Genomic DNA, 13,208 nt, shown 5'->3' with positions numbered 1-13,208 from the left:
GCACATTGGAACCTCCTAGGCGAAGCCCTCTGAGCACTTGTAGACATCAAGGACAGAATTTTCATCTTCTGGAACTCTAGGGAAAAATCTCTATCAAGCATTATTTCCTTCTCCTCATAGATATGACAGTGAATGAGTTAAAGTGACTTGGCCGAAGTCACAGAATTTATCTGCAATCTAAAGCCAAACTCCAAAATGGAAATTGCTCATTCAATTAAATTGAATTACCCCAAAGCACATTCTTAATTTTTTTCTCCTAAAGGTTTTTAGCATGTAATCACTGGTTATTTATTTTTTTTCTTTCAGCTCAACCTCAAGGTAAATGAACTAAAAACTTTCCTTAATGAAACAGCACAGAAGGTCAAATCTTCAGACTTTGCATCTATGTTCCTAGCTTCATGTTACCAGACTAGAAGTTTGACATGTTGGATTTAAATATTAGATGAGATTATCATTACCAAACCTATCTGAGATATATCCTGTCATTTTAGTGTTAATAGAACAAACTTTTAGGTAGGAGCAGCTGCTTAACGGATTAATTTGTAGAATCCGACAGTTTTAATGTCAGCCAATGGACTACAGTTTTTATGTACCTACTGGTTGCACAGTATTTTATTTTTAGTCCAACTGAGTAGAAAAATGTATAGATGTGCATTCTTAATGAGAGTATAAAAAGAGAATCTCATCAATGGACAAAACTGTGATTAGCTGTCTTCAGGTGTTTTTGTTTGGGGTTTGTCTTTTATTCTCAGGATTGAACCCAGGGCCACTCTACTACTGAGTTACATTCCCAGCCCTTTTTACTTATTTATTTATTAATTTTTAATTTTGAGACAAGTTCTTGCTAAGTTGTTTAGGCTGGCCTTAGATTCATGATCTTCCTCCTTTACCCTCCTGCATAGCTGGAATTACAGGCATGTGCCACCATACCCAGTTCATCTTCAGTTCTTTAATCTTTAGGTTTTTACAGTTAAATTAATTTTGTCACTTTCCTTGATATCACTTTTGGGTAGAAATTTTATAACTGCTTAAACAGTTTTGCTATTTTTTTCTTTTTCCTTTATTTTTGCATTTTGTGACAAAATGTCACGGAAGGCTAGTGTTTGTATCTAACTGCAACACATGAAACAATCTGTAATAGCGAGGCAGACACTTGTCACTTTCTTTCTATCAGAAGTTACCCAAAAGCAAAAATACTGATGATAGTGCACATACAAAAAATAGGGCTTTCAAGAAACAATCTTCATGCCATATAGACACATTTGTGAGACAGCACTGACTTCCAGTGTCAGTGGCAAAGCTAAAGGTAATTCTTGCTGTGTATGATACCAATAACATACAAAAAACTGGAATGTGTTAGGAGGTCATTTTTGGATTACCATCTAAATAGCTTTGGGAGAGGGGTAAGGAGAAAATAACCCATTAGGGATGCACCATTAAAGAGTGTGAGTCTCTTTCACTCTTAAACCCAAACAAAATCTGCAAATCAGACAAAGCTAGTAAGATGTTTACACACACACACACACACACACACACACACACACACACACACTCACTCACAGAGTCTCTTCCCATTTCTTGTTCATGTAGCCTCATAAGAATACTAAGGAAATCTGAAACAGACATGGGAAGGCTCAGTATAATTTTACCAGACTCATAGCCTCTGTTTCTCAGCTACTAAGCCACTCATTTCTTTCATCCTACATCAGTAGGATGTAGTGCAGTACGTGATTTAAGAAGTACTTTAGGGTTCCTATAGAGAGATTGTGCCTCCACCCCGGAAAGTGAATCTTAAAATGGGGCACCTGGGCTGGCCCTTCTTTGCATATCTTTGTAACTGTCTCCTTTTCATGTTCTGGTTCTGGAGTCTTCATGTTGCATGTTTGAAAACCAAATGAGAGCATTTGGGAAGGTGTCAGAAAAAAAGTTGGTGGTTGTGATATGACTCTTAAGGAGAGTCATAAGGTAGAAGAAGAGAGGTGAGAGGTTTGACAATTTGTATATTCTAGTCCTTGGGATACTTTATGAACAGAAATAAAAGTTTTTTCTAAGAAATACTTTTCAATGTGTACTGACATGTTACCAAAGATAGGCAATGGGAAAGTGGAAGCCAAATAAGCACAGCACTGCTGCAGAGCTGGGCATTCCTATGGATAGAGTTGTTCCACTGGAAACCCTAGTCTGGAGGGCAAAGTGTTAATAAATGTGTAAGTAACTCTTTGGGAAAAGGTGTGCACTTAAATATTCTGCAGTTCTATCTTACCCAAGGAACACAGTGAACACCAGCCAAACACTCAATAATGTCACTAAGTTTCTGTTAGTGTTTATGGAACCACAGCAAGAAAAGCCACCAAAGAGTAGACACAGAACACAGGACTTGAGAGAACAGATTTCAAAGTCTGAAAACCCTGTGGTGGAGTCCTGGTGCCAAAACATTTACTGAGCTTTTCTGAGATGTAGAGTTTTGGTAGGTAAGGCTTCCCCAGGGCAGGACCCACCACAGATGCTTCAGTCTCTTGCAGAAAGTAGCATTCAATTTGCATATAACCTATGTACATCTTCTTGTATATTTTAAATCATCCCTAGATGACTTATTGTACCTAATGCATACAAATGCTATATAAATGGCTATTATAATGTATTGTTTAGGGAATAATGACAAGCAACAGTCTGTACATGTTCAGGGCAGATCCAACTTTTGTAGGCATAACCACATGGTATACAATGCGGTTGGCTAAATCCATAGATATGGAACTTGGGGATTTCTATCCCCACAGGATACAAAGAGGCACATGTACTTACCCCATGCCAAAGGAAGATGCAAAACAATAAATCAAGTCCCAACTTGTAGCCCTTGTGATGTTTACCATGTACATACAGTACAGCTTGCTGCAGGCGAACAGCATGACATCACTGGAGGTAGAGGAGGATAAGATGTGCACAGCATGTGATTCTATGGTGATTTCACCTTAGGGATATGATAACTTCAACCTGCTAGATAATAGCAAATCATAGTAACATCCTAGGAAGTGATGAGTTTTGAATATAAGTGATCTTTTAAACATGTGATTTATTTAATTAAAAGTTTATGTACTTTGACTTTTAAATAATAGATATTTACCAACAATTTCTAAAATTCTCGAATAATTTACAGTTGAATTCTATGAGCCCAGAACAGACTCCCACATTCCACTAGTTTGAGTCAAATGCAAATTGCCTGTTTTGTCCAGGAATCTGTTGTCAATAGGAGCATCACTGTTGGCTGCCCAGAAAAGAGGCTTATTAGGCCTGGTTCACATATGTTAATACTTACACAATTAGCTTCTTCAGTTTAAAATAACAATCCTGTAATTCCCTTAGGCAGTTCTTAAAATCCAAGGTCTGCCGAACCCTACCCAGATGCCAACAATCAATAATTTATGATGGGATTAGGAATGAGAGTGAAGAAAGGTTACTTGTTAATTATGATTGTGGAGACCACACACACTATGAAAAGGAACATTATGTACAAATGAAAGGATCCCTTAGCCCAACTTGGAGATAAGAAGAGTCAGCCAGGATTTCTTCTGTTCTTTGTAGCTCCACCTAGGGGCTTCCTCTTTGCCTTTTTTCTAATCAAAAGCACATCAATGAAATGTTTTAACAAAAATGCTAGCAATTGTAGAGTTCTTGGGAACCAGCAGTTGACAAAGGCTTTACAGTACCATGTCATGCATGCTGTTAAAGAAATCCAGCCCTGGTGATAATGTGTATATTCATTCTGTGTAAATGATTAAGTTCAAAAAACCATACAATGAATCATGGCAGCAAGGCCAGACTTGCTTTGATTAACTACACTGGTATAATGAAACCCAACAGAGCAATCACTGAAACATTTAGCTCCAAATGTAAATCTTCTTGAATTCTGAAAAAAAAAAAAAAAACGCATGTTAGGCAACGAGAGGTGGTGTATAATACAGCCATATTTCATATAATGAGAGTGGAGGCAGTTGTAAAGAAAAGGGAATGTTAGAAAGTTGTTATGCTGTGTTTGGCAAGAATGAGTCATTTTAAAAGTGTCAATCATGATAATCCAACATATTTTTAATCTAAAGGTCAATAGAAGCGGTTTCTAAGGTGGTACAATAGTTATGCCAAATATGAAAGCAAGCAGTTATAAGATGATTTCAAGTGTTAATACTGTACCGTAATATGTCTTGGAAAATTAATCTCAGCTCTAAATTGAAGAGCATGGATTGATCAAGGTGGAAGAATTTTTATTAAAAATGTACTGAAGTAGCTGGTGACACTGTCATTCCAAAGAAACTGCTCTGTGGCATTCTTACAGTTCAAGCATGGCTTGGTAAAGGCAGTAATGTGATTTCTGCGGTGTAGAGTTATTTATTTATTTTTTGGTGTGTGTGTGTGTGTGTGTGTGTGTGTGTGTGTGTGTGTGTGGTGGGCAGCGGGGGGGAGTTAGGACTTTATTTTCTAGTGCCAGTGCTACAGAATGAAAACTCTGTCTTTATAATAGCCTGCAAGTCTTTTTAATGAAAGCAAGGGAAACATATGCCAGTGAAAGAGAAAGTCTAAGCTCTGTGATGGAATGGATATCCTTTATGAACACACAAAACTTGGTACCTTCAGTTTAGTCCTGGAGAGCTTTCCAATGGACTTCAGACATGCTTGGGTCATGTTGTACACTTACGTCTTCTAAATATTCCATGAAGAATAGAGAACAGTAAAATTATATTGTATCTTTAAGGTTTATGGGAACCTGTAGTTTTACTCATATGAGAAGCAAGCACTGGACTCTTATCTCATGGGTTTCATATCAATAGGTTTAAGTGTATGAGGAATTTTGTAAGGCCATAGAAATTTGTGTCAGAGAAAACAATCTCTAAGCACTCTGAACCATAGAAAACAATCACATATCATAGAAACATTCAGTTTCATGATAGAGTGATTTCTAAAGTTACTCAGTTACTAATTTGATCAGTGTTCTTATCGAGCAGTGATGGCAAAGCTTTTTTGAGCTTTCATTGATACAAATAGCCCACTGCCTCACGAGCGCCACAGGTTCTCCACTCCTGTTATGGAAGATCTTGAGTCTAACAGCTGCTATAAATTATTGCAGTAATTCTACATCAACAGGCTCACATTACACAAAAGCTGTCCCAGAACTGGTTATAGATAAACACTGGCATCTTCCCTTCTATTAATCTTCAGAAATCTAAATAACAATTTGTTACCACATGAATTAAACCCCCTTTATATTTAAAAATACCTTATAAGCACATAAATATATGCTACTTTTTCTGGTTACCCTCAAGAGTATAGTCTACATAATTTTTCAAGTAACAAACATTTATGGAGCTTTAATTGTGTTTCCATTTGTGTTTCCAGAAGATTTTTGGTACTTCAGAGGAAACCAAAACAAAAACAGAGATAAAGAAATCATTTTGTCTCTTCCCCAAGAGAGCTCTATGTTTGAGAGAAAATTATTGTACAGAGGTTACTATAAATGCTCTGAGAGACAGATATGTAGTTCTGTTTCTTGTTATTCCTCTTTATCCTTCATTTCTTTCATCCCTAAATTCTTACAATATGTAATTTATCTTTTAAATGTTTGCCTCCTTACCATTATTCCTAGTAGCTAAATGTGTATAGAGCATAACTTATCTACCATGCATTATATAGCGGTGATGTGGATATACATTTTATCCCATTGTTTTTCATTTTAAACTTTTGTCAACATACAGGTAATAATGCTGATATAAGAAACATTGGCAAAATTAGTGAAATACAGAAGAAAAATAAATTACACAGAACCTCATCTTACAGAGAAAACCACTGTTAACATTTTGCTGTATATTTTTCTGGTGTTATAATATGTTCACATATTAGACATTATACAATTTAAGTATAAGTTTGGGATTATATTATGCTGGGTGTCCATAAAAATAAGTGAAAAAAGATAGTCATATTTTTATTAATATTATTAGACTTGCTGACATTTGCAAAGATATTTTATTTTTCTTATGGTTTATAGATGTCCATCATGGCATCACACATAATTCACCAGTTTCCAGACTTTCACAAACATCCTATATTTGAATGGTAGATATTTCTTGACAGTTTCTTTTCCCCTGTAACCTAGCAAGCTCCAATCCTGGCATGACCATTAAAAGTCCTTAAGTGGGCAATGGTTGGAAATGTAGAAATATTCATACTTACTGTGCTAGAAAAGAAACATTTTCCAAACACCCTAGATTGTTTTTCCAAAAGGCCAATTTACAACCTCTCTGTAAATTTATCAGTTTTAGGTTCACCAAACACAATTTAGAAATATGTTTGGCAAAAATGTAAGAGCTGGAAACATTTAAAAGCAGCATATTTTCTTCATTGCCTTGAGCAAACACCACTCAGTGTAGAAAAATTGGGTGGAAGGTAAGAAGGCCGCCAAAAAAGGTGTTTTCCTTAGCTTCAGCTGCAGATTGCAGAGTCAAAACATGGACAAGAAGCAGAGCAAAGGAGAAAACATCCCTAGATGTGGGTTCAGTTGTGTTGACTTTTTGTGTCTGGCCTGTCATGCCGATGAGGTTACTGAAATTAAAATGGAAAATATCTGAGGTCCCATAATACAGCTGCAGGACAAGGCTCGTCTTCGTCCTTTCCTGAGGAAAGCTTCCTGTGCTTAGAGCTCCGTGAGTGCTGTGATCAGAGCTTCACGGAGCTCCACGGAGCTCCACGGAGCTTTCATGATCACTCCATTGATCAGAGCAATTACAGACTTAAAGCATGAGTGTTTCAGAGCCACACGCATCCCAAAGCTTCTATCTCCTGGAAACTTAAAAAAAATGCTATTGCTCTCTGAGTGGCTCCAGTTGTATGCACAACTCTTTGTGCAAGTGTCCATTTGACCTGATTCATATGCATTACAAGTTGGATGCTGGGAAAAAGATTTAGCATGTAATGGATTAAAACGGTAGGTATCATTTTCATTGCATCAGGTGTGAATTTTATATGGTAATCCTACCACTGCTAGAAAGAAAAAATATGTTTTTATGTAATATTAGCCTCTTCCTATATGTTGTTCTAGAGTTAAGCCCATAATACAATGAGAGTAGAAGTTCCATGTGTATTGGCTGATTATCTAAAATGCAAACTAGATGCAAACTTCACTGAGGTCCCTCTGTAGTGTAGAAAGGGGATTGTTAAAAATACTCTGAAGTCACACATGTCAGAACTTTGCATTATTTGCATGGTTTTGAAATAGGTGTAAGATTTTTAATGGGTCGAACTTTTCTGTTCCACTACATCTCATAAACATGTATGCTTTTGGAAAACAAGGAAGAATGGGTGTCATTCTGTAAAAGAAAATAATATGAGCAGCTTAGGCAAAGCTTTTTTTCTTGGCCCAGTGACTTGAGAGGGGGAAAGAGGAGACTGAAGTAGTGGAGGGATAGTCAAAATATTTCCTAGCTCTCTTGTCTTTAGAGCTTTGCTGGATACATTGCAAAGTCTGGTTTTCCCTAGAAGAGAAAGGTGACACTGGATAAAAAGTCAAAAGTTTTTTTTGTGGTATAGTACAGAGATCCTTCATTAGAGAGTTGGAAAGGAAGGAATTGGAGAAAGGAAGAGCATTCTGGATCACAGAGATCCCGAGTCTGACCTGAAGAATGTGATTAAATATTGGATTGAAGTAAATTTTAAACTGGAGTAAGTTATAGTTAATCTTTTTCCCCCCAGTGCCAGGGATTGAACCTCGGGCCTCACACATGCTAGCTACATGCCCTTTTTCAAATTTTTACTTTAAGACAGGGTTTCAGTAACTTGTGCAGGCTGACCTAAAATTTGCAATCCTCCTGCCTCAGCGTTTTGAGCAGTTGGGATTTCAGGTGTGTGCCAGTATGCCTGGCTATTGTTGATCTTTCGTCCCCTTACTACCCATAAAGATGACAGCAGCATTAGGTAATAAAGATTTTTATGTTCTCTGTACATGTGTATATTCACTCACAACTCCCATATTTCTATTTAACAGAGAAGTGGTGAAGAATTCTTCAACTTCTTCCACAAAGTTTGCCTTCTTTTGTTCTTGTTATTCTCAGTGTGTGACGTGTCATCTCTTCTTTTTCTATCGATTGCCCAGCTATTTTTTTCTTTTATCAACTGGATCCATCTGTTAGTTTCTTTTTTGGGACATCTTTTAAACTCTTGTCATTGCTTTAAGCATGTAGAATTCCCTTATTTGGATTCTCTTTTAAATTTTAAATTCTATGTAACATCTAATTTATCAGTTGCTGTATTGGCAGCTTTCCTGTCGCTAGGAGAAAACACGAGCACCTGCAATGTAAAGGAGGAGACGTTTATGTGGTTCATGGTTTCAGAGGATTCAGTCCTTGGTTAGCTGGCTGGCTCCAAGGCAGAAAGTTCATGCAGCAAGAGCCTGGCTGAACAAAGCTGCTTAGGTAACATTCTTCCAAAGGCAGAGCAGGTGAACAGCTGCAGCAAGAGATGTTTCCAGTGATCCACTTCCAACAGGACCCCATCTCCTAAGAGCATGTTCAGCTGTGAGCATCACCAAGAACTGTAGTGCCCCATGACTAATCACTGCTCCAAGGTCTCTCAATCCAGTCAAGTGGACACATGAGCCTAACTGTCATGGTTGGCTGTGAAGATATTCCTTTAGAGATGCTCCTCTCAGGCTAGACAGTGATCTCCTTGAAGGACCACAACCTGAGAGTTCTCATTCTGTCAGCAGAATGCCAGACGTGACTCTGGTTCTCAGTCAACATGAACCTGAACACATGATGCATGCTGGGCTGCTAGAGGAGCTATCCCATTTTACTTTTGGTAGTATATATTTGTTGGGGCAAAAGTCCTACTTCTATCACAGTTTGATAACAAACACAGCATAGATTAATTAATGACTTTCATCCCAGAGATTATGTGAACAAACTGACATACAGGACCTGTATTGTTCTTTTGACTCTGAACTTGTACGTGGAATTCATAGAGGAGAGGGTTTTTTTTGTTTTTTTTTTTAGGAGAGGGTATTATAGAGTCAAGTAAGTAAAAATTTCTGATATACTCCTAAGAATCTTGAAGCTTCACTTTAGCTACTTAATTCCATTTTCAACTTAAAAAAATGTATTCTTAGATTTCCTGTTAGTTAGGTCAATGAGAAAAGAAGAAAAAGAAAACAGCCATTGAGTATGAGTTAGTTTGTATATGTTATTTAAGCCCTGAGACAAATCCTGATAAGCAAATGTCACTATCCACATGTCACCGAAAACTAAAGATCAGAGATATACAGTAACTCAAGGTCACACAGAGAATGAAAGAAGTAACAAGTTGCTAGTGTCCAGTCCAATTTTCTGTCCATTGGATGGTGTTTCCTGAGACTAGAAGCATATTTGTAACTATAGTTGAAATTTGGTTAGGCAACCTTTAAATATAAACTTCTCATACCTGACACTGCTGCTTTTCTGGGTTACAAAGTCACTGGAGTGCATCAAACAAAACTGAGTTAGTAGCAAGTGTGCTTTGCTTTGGAGAACACATCTATACACCTGCCTTCTTGGCTTGGTGAGAGCTTTCATCTCCAGTATGTTTCACAGTTTTGGCCAGTTATGTGACTGTTTCTTAAGAGACCAAAAATGTAAAAGCCTCCCTATTATTTAGAGGGACTGTAAATCTGTGCTGGTGAATGATAGGTCTCCCACCACCTCAGCAGCTATTATGTATAGTAGCTGCCTTCTTCCTATCCTGCCTTGCCCCCTCCCCTGTGTGACGTCATGCCAAGATGGCTGCTCCCACCAAAGAATAAGCCCTTCTTCCCAGCATGCCCCTGGTCCCACCTAGAGAGTAACCTAATACTCGCTCACCTCCTACCACCTAGTGACATCACCGGCTCCTCCATTCCCTTGTCACTACCTCACTCAACCCCACCTCAGCCCCAACAAACCCCACCCCAGTCTCTATAAAAGACGCTCCCTGCCCCAGCCATGTTGCTTTTGTCTCTTCTTTGTTCAGAGACAGCTCGGCAGACCTATTCCGCTAATAAAGGCTTGTTGTGGCCTGCTCTGGTCTTGGTCTTCGGCCTTTTACCTGACAGTGAAATCCTGCACGGCAGAGCAGATGACCTCTGAGCTGACAATGTTGTGAGTGTTGGCTTTAGGTTCTCAGCTGAAGGAAGGTTTGCTTGTCTTTTATACTCCAGTAAGAGTCACCCTCGCTCCGTGAGAAGAGAGGGTCCTTGGACCGTGTTGGGTGATCTAAATGGAAACCATGTTCTGAAGAGGACAGTGTAAACTGGAACACTAGTTAGTGCTGATTTTCCTATTTGGAGTTTTTAAATTTGGGGGCAGAAATATACATTTAGCAGTCCATGTTTTGCTAGAGAGGCTGGCACCCTCTCAAGGGGGCGTGGATACTGCACTGTAGTGAGCCTCACATCTGCTGGCTGAGTCTCAGGCTTCTAGACCAGCCTCTATTGACACTCACAGTAGACCAACCTTCCCACTGACAGCTGACAGGCTTGTAAACACAGTCATGTGTTGCTTAGGGACAGGGACATATTTTGAGAAATGCATTTTTTGACAGTTTTATCACCAGGCGAACATCACAGAATGTACTTGCCTGAACTAAGACGAGTAGGAGATCATCAGTATCTATAAACTTATGAGACCATTCTTGTGTATGCAGTATCTTATTGACCAAAATATCACTATCTGGTGCATGTCTACAAATGACAATGGTATTAATAATTTATGTCTGTCTTACAGAATTACTATATAATTGCAAGTTTGGTTTATGTGGAAAGGTTGAAAAATTCACAGAGATCTGGGTGGGTGGAGTTGGTAAGCAATCAGCCTTTTACACTTTTACTTTTAAATTTTGTTTTTACAACATCTGACCAAGAAATGGTAGAGATGGATTCATTCTTCTGTCTAAATAATGCTAGGAGTTCAAATTCTAGACTAGAGCATCATGAATAGCCACTTTTCTGACTCTCAGATTAGAGGAGTTCATATATGCAAAACGTGAATTCCAATATGGTAAATCCTGTAATCAATTCTGAGGTGCTCCAATGGTGGTGTGTTTTTCTGTTTATCAGTTTATAGGGAAAATGTTAGATTCTGATGGGTCTGTATTGGGAGAAGAGCTGGTTCCTATAGCGTAACTCACCAGATGACGCTGTCTTCTGGCATCTGGGCTGGGTCTGCTCCTTGACTGCTATTGTGGGGCCAAGTCAAAAATATCTGCAACAACACGATCTGGGCCCTGTGAATCAGCATGAAGAAACCTCCCAGTCTTTACTGGGAAGAATCATGAATTGCAGGACTAAACAGGCAAAAAATCCAATAACTAAACCCTTGCAGCCATGACATAAAAAAATATAAATCCCACTTGTGTTATTATAATGCCTTCTAAGCTAATTGAGAACATATTCATTTTAAGCTAAATAAATTACTGCTACAAGTATGTAACCTTGAGGTCACCTCCTTTAGGAGACGGCCAACACTTGTATTAACTATTCCATCCTTTACTGTAAGTGGCCTCAGCCAATCAATGCCAGATAAATGTTGTTAAAATATGCTTTTAATTAACTCAGTACTTCATCTATTTGCTATTTTAGGCAGGGAAGGAAGAAGAAAGTGAAGTTCAATTGTATATATTCTTAAACAAGACTTCTGAATGAAGAGCTTTTCCTTTCCAGTCAAAGCAACCTCTCTATCTTGTTAATTTGGACAAGACAGGGCATTCCTCAGACTTTCATAGAAGATCACATCCATCTGAAGAACGGGGCTTTGCTGGTGATAGCTATAATCTCACCCTCAAGAAGCAACTCCTTCCATTCACTTACTTAGTGAGATGAATTTCCTTAGACAAATGTCTTTTGCTCTGATGGTTTGTTCCATCTTAAACTGTGAACAGTGATAGTATCTGTATAATCACATGGATACAATGGGAGCTATGTCACTAATTTCCTATTGTTTCAAGACACAGAGTTGTTGGGCGTTGTGTTTTGGAAGATTCTTCTCTCTCCCTCTTCCACATGTCATGCAAATAATGCTAGCAGTTCCTGTATATTAAGTGCACAATGACAACCTTCTCTCTTTCTTTGTACCATGCTGATCCTGGAAGTTGAAATGGTAGAGGTTTAAAATGAAAGTAGAAGTTCACTGAGTCACTGGAGAGAAGAGAGCAGCTTTTGGGGATACTCTGACTTATGTCATTTTTTTGCATAAGCCAAAAAAGAAACCATTGTCTTATTAAACCATTGAGATTTTAAGATTTGTTTATCATAGCATATCTAGACTATGCTGACCAAAATAATCAGCTTCTATGGTAATCAACAAATCCATAATCTGTAGTGCTAAGTAACCACCTAAACTGCTGTAATTTGGAACTAATTTGCATGAATATTAATTATTTTAAACAAGAAAGGAAAATTATGATATTCTACATACTTCATTCCTTCAGAATAAGCCACTTGTTCATTAATTTTTAATGAGAAACATTCATTATTATGAATTCTTTGACAAGACTTTGATTTTTTTAAAAAAGATGACCATAATTAAGCTCCTCATAATGAACACAGCAATTTTTAAACAGTAAAATTTATGGACTGTTTCTCCTCTGTGAGGCTCAGCTTTCCTAATAAAGAGAAACAGAGGATCTGACTAAGTTTTCGTAATGATGAGGGTTTGTAGTTATGATTACAGTCACCTCTGCTTTCACTCATTCATCCTATTGACATCTATCTTTTCTGCATCCTTTGCAGAACTGAGTTTTACTAAGTCCAGGACTGAACACTTTAAAAAAGAAACTTTAAATACATTATAGAGTGTTGGGTCACTCACTGTCAACATAACATTTCTTCTCAAAGGGGTTGCCTGTGATTATTGGCTTAATGGGTGCATTTATCTGTGCAGTTTAAAACCATTTAAAATTTTTTTATTGCAGTGTCCTTCATCTTTGTTTTTTTCAGATTCATTTATTTATTTTACAAATCTTTATCAAGTTAATTGTTATAAGTACAGATTAACAGTTAGACTAACAGGCACAGAACATAAAACCCATAAAACAATTATACTAAATCAAGGTACACTTTTAGCTACACTTTTTTCTCTTTTCCCTATTGTCTGTCTTTTATTTTGAACTTTATTTATATAGAGAGAGTTTCCCATATAAGAGAAATAATGCAATATTTAAGCTTG

Source organism: Heterocephalus glaber, unplaced genomic scaffold (assembly GCF_053883595.1).
Source record: "Heterocephalus glaber isolate CG9 unplaced genomic scaffold, H.glaber_assembly_v1.0 deba00001481, whole genome shotgun sequence".
In the NCBI taxonomy this organism is placed as follows: domain Eukaryota; kingdom Metazoa; phylum Chordata; class Mammalia; order Rodentia; family Bathyergidae; genus Heterocephalus; species Heterocephalus glaber.
This window is presented reverse-complemented; position numbering follows the sequence as displayed.